Below are 12,006 nucleotides of genomic sequence, written 5' to 3'. Positions count from 1 at the left end.
GGAAACATGCACTGATTGATTGATTGATTGATTGGTTGGTTGGTTGGTTGGTTGGCTAAACATGTTGATTGGTTGATTAAACAAGTTGGTTGGTTGGTTAAACACGTTGGAAAGTGTTTCTTGAAACAAGCGAGAAAGAAACAAATGAGATCGTGGACTCCATATTAAACACATGAGACGGAAACATGCACTGATTGATTGATTGATTGGTTGGTTGGCTAAACATGTTGATTGGTTGATTAAACACGTTGGTTGGTTGGTTAAACACGTTGGATAGTGTTTCTTGAAACAAGCGAGAAAGAAACAAATGAGATCGTGGACTCCATATTAAACACATGAGACGGAAACATACACTGACTGATTGGTAGGTTGGTTGGTTGGTTGGTTGGTTGGTTGGTTGGCTAAACATGTTGATTGGTTGATTAAACACGTTGGTTGGTTGGTTAAACACGTTGGAAAGTGTTTCTTGAAACAAGCGAGAAAGAAACAAATGAGATCGTGGACTCCATATTAAACACATGAGACGGAAACATGCACTGATTGATTGATTGATTGATTGATTTATTGGTTGGTTGGTTGGTTGGTTGAACACGTTGATTGGTTGATCAAACACATTCATTTGTAGGTGGGGGGGGGGGTAAAAAAAAAGGGGGGGTCCTAGGGATTTTTTTTTTATATAAACGGAACAGAATGGTTAAAATTGCCGTTTTACAATTTAAATCAATTGCTTCTTAAAAGCAATTGTAAACGGTCTCCCCCCCCCCTTTTGAAACATGATTGATTGTGATGTGTGTGTGTATGTGCGTGTTTGTTTGTTTGTTTGTTTGTTTGTCTGTTTGTTTGTTTCTGTAAGGGGTCTATATTATTCCGGGGAAGTTTCATGTTTAGTTCGGAAAGTTTTTATTTTATTTCAGGTCCAGCGCGCGCGCCAGATTGAGGAGACATCACGTGACGCGGGTTGATAATAACGAAAACTCAGTCTTTTTATTTCTTTTCAGGTGGGGACGTTGAACAGACAACATCTATAGAGATGGAATGTACACAATGTAATTTCTTTTGTCATTGTAGGAAATTGACATTTCGGTCACAGTTCACCAGCAGTGCATGATTTGGATTTTATTGATCCAGTGTAACTTTAAAACACGCGTTGCATGATTATTTTCTTGTAATGTACATTTTTCAGCACCAGTTTGTAACACAGATAAGTATTTTAATCTAGGAGCGGACATTTTATTTTAGGATTTCACTGAGATTTACGGCCCTGCACTGCTAATTTTGCATAGGTACTTTTTCTGTACAAAAAGTCTGTAGTACTGGAAAATTACTTTTAAAATATAGTACTTTTTTAGTACTTTAAATTTATTGTAATATTTAAGTACTTTTTTTTTACAGTACTTGATTTGTACTTCAAATTTTAAGTACTCAATTTGTACTTTAGTTGTGTAGTACTAAATGTGTACCTCAAATATTAGGTACTCATTTTGTACCTTTATTTTGAAGGGCTTGATATGTACTTAAATTTTAAGTACAAATCAAGTACTGTAAAAAACAGGTACCTAAATATTACAATAAATTTAAAGTACTAAAAAAGTACTATATTTTAAAAGTAATTTTCCAGTACCACAGACTTTTTGTACAGAAAAAGTACCTATGCAAAAGTAGCAGTGTAGAGGAGAACAACACCACAACAGAAACTAGACATTATTAAAATGTTACACACACATAAACGATCTATAATATAACAATGGCCATTTTCCTGACTTGGTACAGGACATTACATTTTGCTCTCTTAGCTTTTTATACATACTATGCTGAGCCTTCAATTACGCTATTTTGTCTAACATATATTCAAGCAATATGTTTAACCGTATCTTTTTACTTTTAGAATGGAATCCAGCCCAGTATGTGGACCATGAACAGCACAAGAAAAATCGACAGTAGCCATCAAACTCTGCTCTGATTGTGAGGAAAAACTCTGTTCAAATTGTGTAGAAGACCACTCCAAATTTAAAGCATTTTGGTCCCACCATTTGATTGACTTATCAGCGGTTGGGTCAAAATTACCGTTATTCATTAAACACTTTGATTTACACAAGGATAGTCTGCTCGACTTCCATTGCTCACAACATAGCGTCGCATGTTGTAGATCCTGTATTCCGATAAATCACCAGACATGCAGAGATATATTTCCATTACACTGGTAAAAATGCCACACATGTGAACATGCGTGACACATGCGTTTCACATGTGTGTCGCACGCATGTGAAAGAGACGTTTCATGCCACGCATGTGACACATGTGTGAAAAACGAATGTGATACGCATGATATACACATGTGATCATGCGTTTCACATGTGAATCACATGTGTAAGGAAAAACACCTGTGATACATGCGTGATTTCTGCATACAAAAGGCATGGTGCCTGTATTAAAAATTTTGCAAAATGTGTGATACGCATGATATACACATGTGATCATGCGTTTCACATGTGAATCACATGTGTAAGGAAATACACCTGTGATACATGCGTGATTTCTGCATGTAAAAGGCATGGTGCCTGTATTAAATATTTTTCAAAATGTATTCCTATTTGTCCAATTACCATGATCGTTGACATGTATCGAAGTTCTAATGTGAATTAAATGGGTTATACATGGGTTTTCCATATATATACACAGGCAAATTTTGTTCAGGTAAATTTCATGTGAGATTCACCTGAAACAAGCTTATACATGAAACTCGCGTTCAATTAATGTAAATTGAGCTCAGCTAACATGAAATTCATGTTAAATTTTTCATGTGAAGCTAACCTGAATCAAGCATTCGTATTAATTTTTCTAAAATGAAATGAAGGTGAATTGAGCACCAATCACACAAATTCACAGTATTTGAGCATATTTTAGATAAGTCAATGCTAATCTAGTGCACATTCTATTTTGATATAAATAAATATTCTTCTTGGTCTTGACTATGTGTTCATACTTCAATTGTATTTTACTTTCTTGATCCTTATCAGTACAAATCCAAACTCACAATATCTCCAATGCAAGAGATAAGATGTAATAAAACAAAGAAGGCAAGCAAATATCCAGGTTACCTTAAGTTCACTCCTAGAATTTTGTTGGTTATGTTCAAGTCGCAATATTTTTTTAAAAAGTGATGTAAGGATTGGTAATTCAATTAAAGAATATGTAAGCACTGATGAATATTTCATTTTTAATATGTATATATACAAGTCATTTTGTGGTTATCAGTCATAAGACAATCCAATCCCATTGTGGAAATTGTCTTACTTGCAAAAGATGCCAATGCTTCTTTAAAAATTTTGAAGAAAAAAAGTAGTTTACCCTGCCACATATTCGTGTGCCTGTTTTAAGCCAGGGTTTCAGTGGTTGTCTTAAGTCTCATCCTAATAAAAAGCATATCTAAAAAAAATTGTGTTAATAGCAGCTCTTTGATTGGTATAGACTCTGGTTAATTAAGTAGATCATGACATTGTTTAGACAACTGTTTATTGTTGAGGACTGTATGTTAGCACCTTAATGCCTTTCATATGTTTTTGTTGTTGTGTAGCTGTCTGATTGATTTATACCTCATTTCGCATTATATTAATAAATTGAAATAGAAAGGTTCTGTTAAATATATTTGATATGCCATATTGAATGCCTTACAGTTATTTACAACTGTTTCCTTCTTATTTCAAAACAAATTTTGACAAACAACAAACATATCTGGCGTATACACTAAATTTAGTCCTGGTATCTATGATGAGTTTTTTTATATTATTAGAAAATTTCAAAGTTTGGCTTCACAATAATATAAAAGTTCTTGTTATTTCAAATATTTATATAAAATTCAGTTTAAAACATGCATTATTCATTTTGAGACTATAAACAATAATTTGAATTTGAATTGTCATGATTGTATTATATTCTGAAAGTACTTGTGTTTGAAAAAATATACACAATATTTAATTCCATGTGTTTGAGATTTCTTGAATACATCACTCCCATATCATGTCTTTGTTTAAGAGTTCTCTCCTGCATGTATCTGCTGTAATTGCTATTTGTACCCACGGCTTCCTTCATACATTTGCACTTATCCTTCTAAGATGTTGCTTGAATGATAAAATCCTGTAATACATTATCAGCCATCAGACTCTTGGAATACAGTTGCTGTAATTAAAAAAAAAAAATAACCATAAAATATTGGCTTACCAATCAAGCAAAAATGATAACATAAATTTGATAAGTAATGATTTACCAAACTTACATATATATATATATATACATAAATATCGTGTGAACAACTGGAGTGGAGAAATAATAGTTGTTGTTTTTGCTACATGTATTTATCATGGTTGTTTTTTTTCGCATTTATGTAAATCAGGCCCTTAATTTTCTCTTTGGAATTGTTTTACATCTGTCATTCCAGGACATAGCTTGCTTGATGCTGTATTGGTTTTGCTCATTGTTGAAAGTTGTACATACATGTAAAGTGATCTTTAGTTGCTAACATTCAGTCATTTTGACCTGATGAATAGTTGTCTCATTGGCAATGATACTACATATTTTCCTTTTTTTTTAAATAATGAAAACTAACTCTATTCATGCATGTGTACTACACATTACCTGTGTATATAATATGTATGGCATTTGGACCTAAATGGCGACCAATTTAACCAGATACTCCACAGGGTGCAGCTTTATACGACTGCAGAGGTCGAACCCTGAAGGTTGAGGCAAGTATGGACACAACATTCAAGCTGAATACAGCTCTGAATTTGGATTGTGATTAAATAGTTGACACATCATAGGTTTCTGACACAGAATAAATGTGGTCTAATGAACTTAATTCTTTTGCTTTTGAGCAATTTACTATGCTGTTGAATATTAATCCTCTCAAAAAAAAAATATTTGAAGAAATTTTCTTTTTAAATTCTGAAATCTAAAATGAGAAAAAAAAATTGACCCCCACCCCAATTTTATTTCCACGTCCCCCTTTCTCTTATTCCAAAAATGATCTCAATTCAAAATTCTAATGGAGTTTGCAACAATAACTACTCATTTAAATACATCATAAAATATTAAAATATAAAATGTCATACAGTCATGGTTAGAATTACAAATGTAATAGTAACTTCTAAAAAAATAAATGGGGAATGTGTCCAAAAGGACACAGATGATGCCCCCGCTAGCATATAACGTTATAAAGGGACATAACTCAAGAACTGTAAAAGTGAAGATGCCAAAAATTGAACTTAAACTGAGTTTAGAGGTAATAAGCATTATATACACATTTCATTAAATTAAGTTGAGACAAACTTAAGTTAAGAGAACAGAAACTAAAAAATCCTTCAATTTTTCCACTTGTAAAGGGGCATAACCCTAGAATGGTAATCAGAGTGCTTGTAATCACTGAATGGTGAAGATTGCTTTAATTTATCAGTTGGTAGTTAAATGAATATTGCATTGTATATTGTACATTTTATATAGCCGACAACGTGATACCAATACATGCAATATAAGAACGCAAACATTTTGGGGTCGTATAAAAACGGGGACCAAATTAAAAAAAACTTAATACAGGGTTTGATTCAGCATATTAAAGAACCCCAAGAATTCAAGAATAAAACCCCTTTGAAATTGGTCTAGAAATAAGCAACTTATACAAAGTATTAGAGAAGTATTGTTTTTGGCCCCTAATTCATAAACAGTGTGTGCCATAACCATTGATAACCCCCAAAATCAATCCCAACCTTTTTTTTTTGGTATGGAACCTTCAAGTCCTTGTGGTACAATTTCAGAAAGATCCATACACTTATACACAAGTAATTGTCTGGAACCTAGGAAAATACTTATTTTGACCCCTTTTGGGCTCCTTGTTCCTAAACTGTTGGGACCATAACCCCAAAATCAATTCCAATCTTCCTTGTGTGGGTTCAAACCTTGTATTTAAATTTCATAGAGATAGAGATCCATTTACTTATACTAAAGTTATTGTACGGAAACTATGTCCAGTGGCAAATATTTTATGTATTCAAAACAAGAACAACTTGTCAATTCATAATATATACATTGTATAGGCCAGTCTGACTAGGTAGGTTTGTAATATTATAAATGCTGATTATTTGAACTTCTGAGTGTGTGTGTATGAAGCAGGAGGGGGTCAGGGTAAGGATGCCTTGAAGCATACTTGACATTGGAAAGAGAGAAAAATAAGCAAGTGTACATGTACAATTATACTTGAGAACAGAGTGCATCAAATTATTTATATTTACTGAACATACTTTGATATCAGTTCTTTTTGCAGGACATTCACACCTACATGTACAGTACATGTTCACCAGTGGTTTTAATACTCTACTTTCCATTCTTTTGGTATCAAGCTAAAATTGTATAAAATCTAAATTATTTAATCAAGAAGTCCATGAAGTCCAGACAAAAACTAGATGTAGTATGAACATATTGAACTGATGCTCACTAATTTATACCTTTACAGAACTATATGTACTTTTACTTTTGAGTGAATGCAAAGAACATGTAAGCAAACAACAGAAAGAAGATCAACAGCTTAGCTAATAAATATATGTACAGTATGAACTTTCTGGTTTTAATTTATCTATTCTGCTGTATACAGTTAAAAAATCATTCTAGGCATTAATTATTGTCAGATGTTTATTAGATCTTGTTTTTCTGTTTTAAGTTAATAGGCAAAAATGTTAAAATACACCATTTTGATATAGGAAAGACTAAACTCGTAAACATTAGAGCTGGTAGAAGTTTCTACAATTTTGATATTATTTGTCTCACTGGTAGTACACTACACTGTAAAAAACTTTTTGAGAAAAGAGCAGCTGCGATTTTTTTAATTTGAATTTAATGCACTACGGAAGAACTGTATTCTCGGGCCTGTTGTCATTTGTGTTATAATCCGTACTTCAGGCAATTAACAAAAGAACAACTTTTCAATGTACATGTATCTTGCCAATGTGTGAATAAATTTACTGTCAAAAAACACGTCTTGTGTGTGTTTTTGTTAGATGCATTTCTTTTTTGTTTATTGTATAGATCTGGTGAGTTAAGCCCTTTTCACATCAATATACATGTACCAGGTTAGGTGGGTTTGGCACCACAAACTGCTAGCTATATAGTCTAGCCCCCATCACATCCTTCAATTAGTATGTGCCTGTCCCATGTCAGAAGCCTGTAATTCAGTTTGAATTGTTTTACAAATTTTTCGTTTTCATTTAGGGTCTTTTTATATACCAGACTACTGTAAATTCAGAAATTATTTTGAGGTTTTTATTAGCATGATTATTGCTAAAAATGGGACAGAGTTTAGTTGTAAACACAATAATTTAAACTCGCATTTTGAAATATTTTTTATGAATTTAACAGGATTTTTCTCAAAATCCTAAAAAATTAAACTTGCATAAATCAGAGGCGGATTTAGGTGGGGGCCAGGGCCCCCCTTTTCTGGGAAAAATTTGGTTGATTATATAGGGAATCACTGAATCATGACCGGAGCGGGCCCCCTCTTAGGCAGTCAGTGGGCCCTCACTTATGAAAATTTCTGGATCTGCCACTGAAAATGGCAATGGTGGCAATAATAAATGCACACAATATTTCAGAATTTACAGCATATATGGTATAATGTATGGGCTTTGCTCATGGTTAAAGGATGCATGGCGACCTATAGTTGTTAACTTTGATGTCATTTGATCTCTGATGGAGAGTTGTTTTTTCTCATTAGTGTAAACAATTATTTTTTTTAAATAATTAGGTTATTTAAACATTACAATATAAGACACTTTTATTAGTATTAGGATTGGAAAACAAGTGAATTTTCACTTTTACAATTTCCTCTCTTTTCTTATTGGCAATCATACTACATTTTCTTATTTTTATATTTACATTACCTTTCATCTTCTTGAGCGGTCCACTTCCTCAGTACAACAAGGGGGTCCTAATAAAAGCATGATTTTGAGTTGGCTAAAAAACCTATAAAATATATTATGATACAATTAACAGGTTTCTTTGCAATTATCTGGCAAATCACTAAAAAAATTAAGCATATACATGATAAGAGTAGTTAAATAAATGTATTCTCCAATAAATCTTAGGTCCGATACCACAATCATTTCATAGTGCATTTCTTTTAGAACATTAATGAAAATAAAAAAAATCCCACCTGCGCTTTCTCAAAGAAACTTTTACAGTGTGTTGTACTACTTTTGGGACAAATTATATCAAAATTATAGAAAACTTCATCGGCTCTAACTTAAAATATGGACAATTTTATGTTTAGGGCGTCTTGAAATCTTTTGACAGCTTTGACCTGGACCAAATCACTACTTTCATTGACTTTCCTTTAAAATTCTGGACCCAAATTTTTTTACAGTGTAATTTCACCCCCCTACTTGCAATTTGAGGCATTAAACATTGTTAAACATGGAGAAATAAATTTGGAAGGGGTATAAAAATTAATGGCAAGTAACCCACTGTCAACACTAGGGACTGAACAACGAAAATCAAGGGACGACAATTGTGGTCTCGGACCTAATACATACATTTCCCCAGTTGACAAGACAAAACTAAGGAGGGAACCGCAATATTGAATTGATTGGATCAACAAAGGTTCGATTTACTACAATGTTGTCATTAATAGAACAACACCATCTCCAATTCACTGTTTTACAGTGATTTTATCCAAATTTGAATCGAAGAGGCAACTTATTAACCTCCAATTTGTAAGTTTTCATTCGTATGAAGTCATATTTAGCCATGACGTCTTTGCGCGAAAATCATTCATGAAGTTTCACAGATTTTTTTTGTATGTCAATTTATACATTTTTTCAAACTCCATCGTATTATATCTTTTTGTTATGAATTAGAATCGGAATACCAGTACTGTAGTTGAAGAGTTGTCACCGTCAATTGTGGATTTGACAGTTGCAAATGCAGTTTTACTGGTGACAGTCACATTTTTTTTTAAATCTGGGTAGATAAGTTTTCATTTTTTAAAGTAGGGCAAGTTGGCAGACCTTTATAACATATACATAAAATTTTTAAAATCCCACCTGCGCTTTCTCAATGAAATTTTTACAGTGTGCTGTACTACTTTTGGGACAAATTATATCAAAATTATAGAAAACTTCATCGGCTCTAACTCAAAATATGGACAATTTTACATATAGGGCGTCTTGAAATCTTTTGACAGCTTCCGAGGTGCTAATTTTTAACCTTTTTCAGCTGGACCAAACTCTACTTTCCTAAAAAAAATTAGGGACCAAAATTTTTTTACACTGTAATTTCACCCCCTTTCTTGCAATTTGAGGCATTAAACATGGAGAAATAAATTTGGAAGGGGTATAAAAATTAATGGCAAGTAACCCACTGTCAACACTACTCTAGGGACTATATTTGTGAATAACGAAAATCAAGGGACGACAATTGCGGTCTCGGACCTTATGCATCTTTATTGACAACATATATACCATGTATACAGTAAAAAAAAGAATATGAACTCGTGATACACACAGAAACGTAAACAAAAGAAATGAGCAGTGCCTTTTCCTATCATAAAAAAGTGCCCTGCCCTCCACTGGCACCCTGCCCCTTTTGATTTCTAACTGGAGCACTGTATATTGATGTTGTATTCATTTAGATTTTTCCCAAGTAAGGTGAGTTGCCACTGTCATGACTGTTGGCAGGAGTACTGTATAATTAGGGATTGAAGTATGAGCATAAAAGCATAAAATTTATTTAAAGTCAGTTATACATATAACAATACAACATAATTAAGCTCTGTAGAGCTTTTATTCGACATATAAGCTGTCGGATAAAAGCTGAAGTTCAAATTATGGCATAGTAGCCCACATCTTATATTTTTTACACAATTTATATAGTTCTATGAAAGAAAAGCAGAAGTTTCAGAAGCCCACTCCAAATTTTAGGGGCAAATGGGCCCCTGCTAATTTCAAACCTGGATATTTAACTGGATTTGATCCAAAGTTGCACATAAAGTGGGGTGAGTTGGTAAGGTAGTTCCCACTTGGATTTTCAAGGGTTTAGGGGGGGGGGGCTATGATGAAAATGTTATCCTGCATTGTCGTTACACTTTTTTTGTCCTGGCTTTTAGATTTTTACTCAAAACTCGTCCTCGATATTTCACTTTCATCCAACCCCCAACCACCCCCTTTTCTCCCATACAATTCAAATGGTAGATGAATGAGACTGAGCTCCCTTAATGTTTATGTACCCTTTTGTAGCCATTTTTGTACGAATTTTTCAAACCTCAATTGTATCAAAACTAGAGATATAATAAATAATAGAGATAAGCCATTTAGTACATGTTCCAAGGGGAAACTTGATGCAAAGCATTATTTTTTACTGTTTCATTGCATTTGATAGACATGATAGAAAAAAAGGACTTTGTGGCAAATAAATCAAGATTTTTATAGAAAATCCACAGCCTTTTTAATACAGAGATTTTTGTTATAAAATTTGAAACATAAATTACTCACTTGATTTTCTATGATATGCTAGTGTTTATTTTTTACAAAAAGTTCTAAGTAACCTGTAAATTACAAAACACCTCGTACTGAGTCACTAAAGTCGAGAGCACCCTAAAAGGTGTACTTGATTTTGGTCATATTCATACTTGTCTTAACCAATAACTACATTTATAAACTTGTTTTAAGGAAATCAATGCTAGCACTGCATGCAATAATCCTTATCTATCAGTCATCAAATTGCAAAATATGAGAGTACAAGGATAAAGGCCTTGGATTTTCTATAAAAATCTTGATTTATTTGCCACAAAGTCCTCTTTTTCTATTAAATGTAATGGAACAGTAAAAAATAATGCTTTGCATCAAGTTTCCCCTTGGAATATGTACAAAATGGCCTACCCTTCGTATCTCTATTATTCATAATATCTGTAGTTTTGATACAATTGAAGTTTGAAAAGTTCGTACAAAAATGGCAACAGAAGGGTACATAAACCTTAAAAAGAGTGGAGCAATTTAAAAAAACAGGCCGTGTTGTTAAAAAAGTGGGGCGTTTGGCGTTTTACCAGTGGGGCGAACTGACTTGCTTCCGTTTTTGTCAATTTTAGACTGGTTTTCGGGGTTTACATGCATGACGTGGATAAAGTGACTATATATTTTTTCATGAAAGTATAAAACTAGTCTAACATCGTCCTAAAAATGTGCATGATTATATTTACATTTCATTGGACAAGTACAAAAAAGTTATCCGGATACACTTTTGTTGCGATGACTTTTTAAAATGTATGTTTTGTTCCCCGGTTTCTTCCAGTTAATCGGTAATGTAACCCATTTCAGTATATCTGTTTACAATAGCTTTTTGAACCATCTGTTTGAAAAACCAAAGTTCTTTGTATCAACAGTTACTGTCTGACCATTTCAAACATCAGCAGACGAGCGTCCTTTCGCGTCATATTATACAAAAACGACCACGGTGAAAAGATTTCCGGTTTTCCGTATTCGAGGATCCAAGCTTTCGTACGTTTACGTATAATATCATATCATTTATGTGAGAGTTAACTTGGTCTGGAATCGAGAATGGGGGATTAAATAAGGACAAAAAAAAAACAAAAAAACAACAAAGTTAGTTTAAAAGCAAAAATATAGAATAAAGGATCATTATTCTCAGAGCATATAAAATCATAGTGTCTCTGGAAGAATCATGAGAATAAAGAAAAACTAAATAAAGGATATTCAATCAATTATCTATTATTTATAACTCATTCACATTTTGTTCCATTCATAATTAAATTACTGTGCTGAGGGGGGCATGATGGTGAAGTTTGGAAAATTGACAAACGAGAATTACTCTAAATCAGAGAATAATTAAATGTAACTGTTAGACAGTTAGAGTGTAATAAATAAAATATCATGTACATATATTTTACAAAATGAGGTCACAGAAAACACAGATTTTTGTTATTAGTAATAAGAGTCTGCAATTTGAGTATCA

The 12,006-nt window shown here is 33.0% G+C and overlaps 1 long non-coding RNA gene across 1 annotated transcript; it reads right to left on the bottom strand.

The window, feature by feature from the left end:
- Positions 1-3,894: 3,894 nt before the first annotated feature.
- Positions 3,895-11,474, bottom strand: LOC143074881 (uncharacterized). Its single transcript, XR_012978141.1, has 4 exons — positions 11,234-11,474; positions 7,923-8,004; positions 6,291-6,389; positions 3,895-4,176 (listed from the first exon to the last, which is right to left on the bottom strand). It is a non-coding gene; the product is annotated as an uncharacterized LOC143074881 (long non-coding RNA).
- Positions 11,475-12,006: the final 532 nt, after the last annotated feature.

This window comes from Mytilus galloprovincialis, chromosome 5 (assembly GCF_965363235.1).
Source record: "Mytilus galloprovincialis chromosome 5, xbMytGall1.hap1.1, whole genome shotgun sequence".
In the NCBI taxonomy this organism is placed as follows: domain Eukaryota; kingdom Metazoa; phylum Mollusca; class Bivalvia; order Mytilida; family Mytilidae; genus Mytilus; species Mytilus galloprovincialis.
Note: the sequence above shows the minus strand (reverse complement) of the source record. Positions and strands in the feature narration are given on the sequence as shown.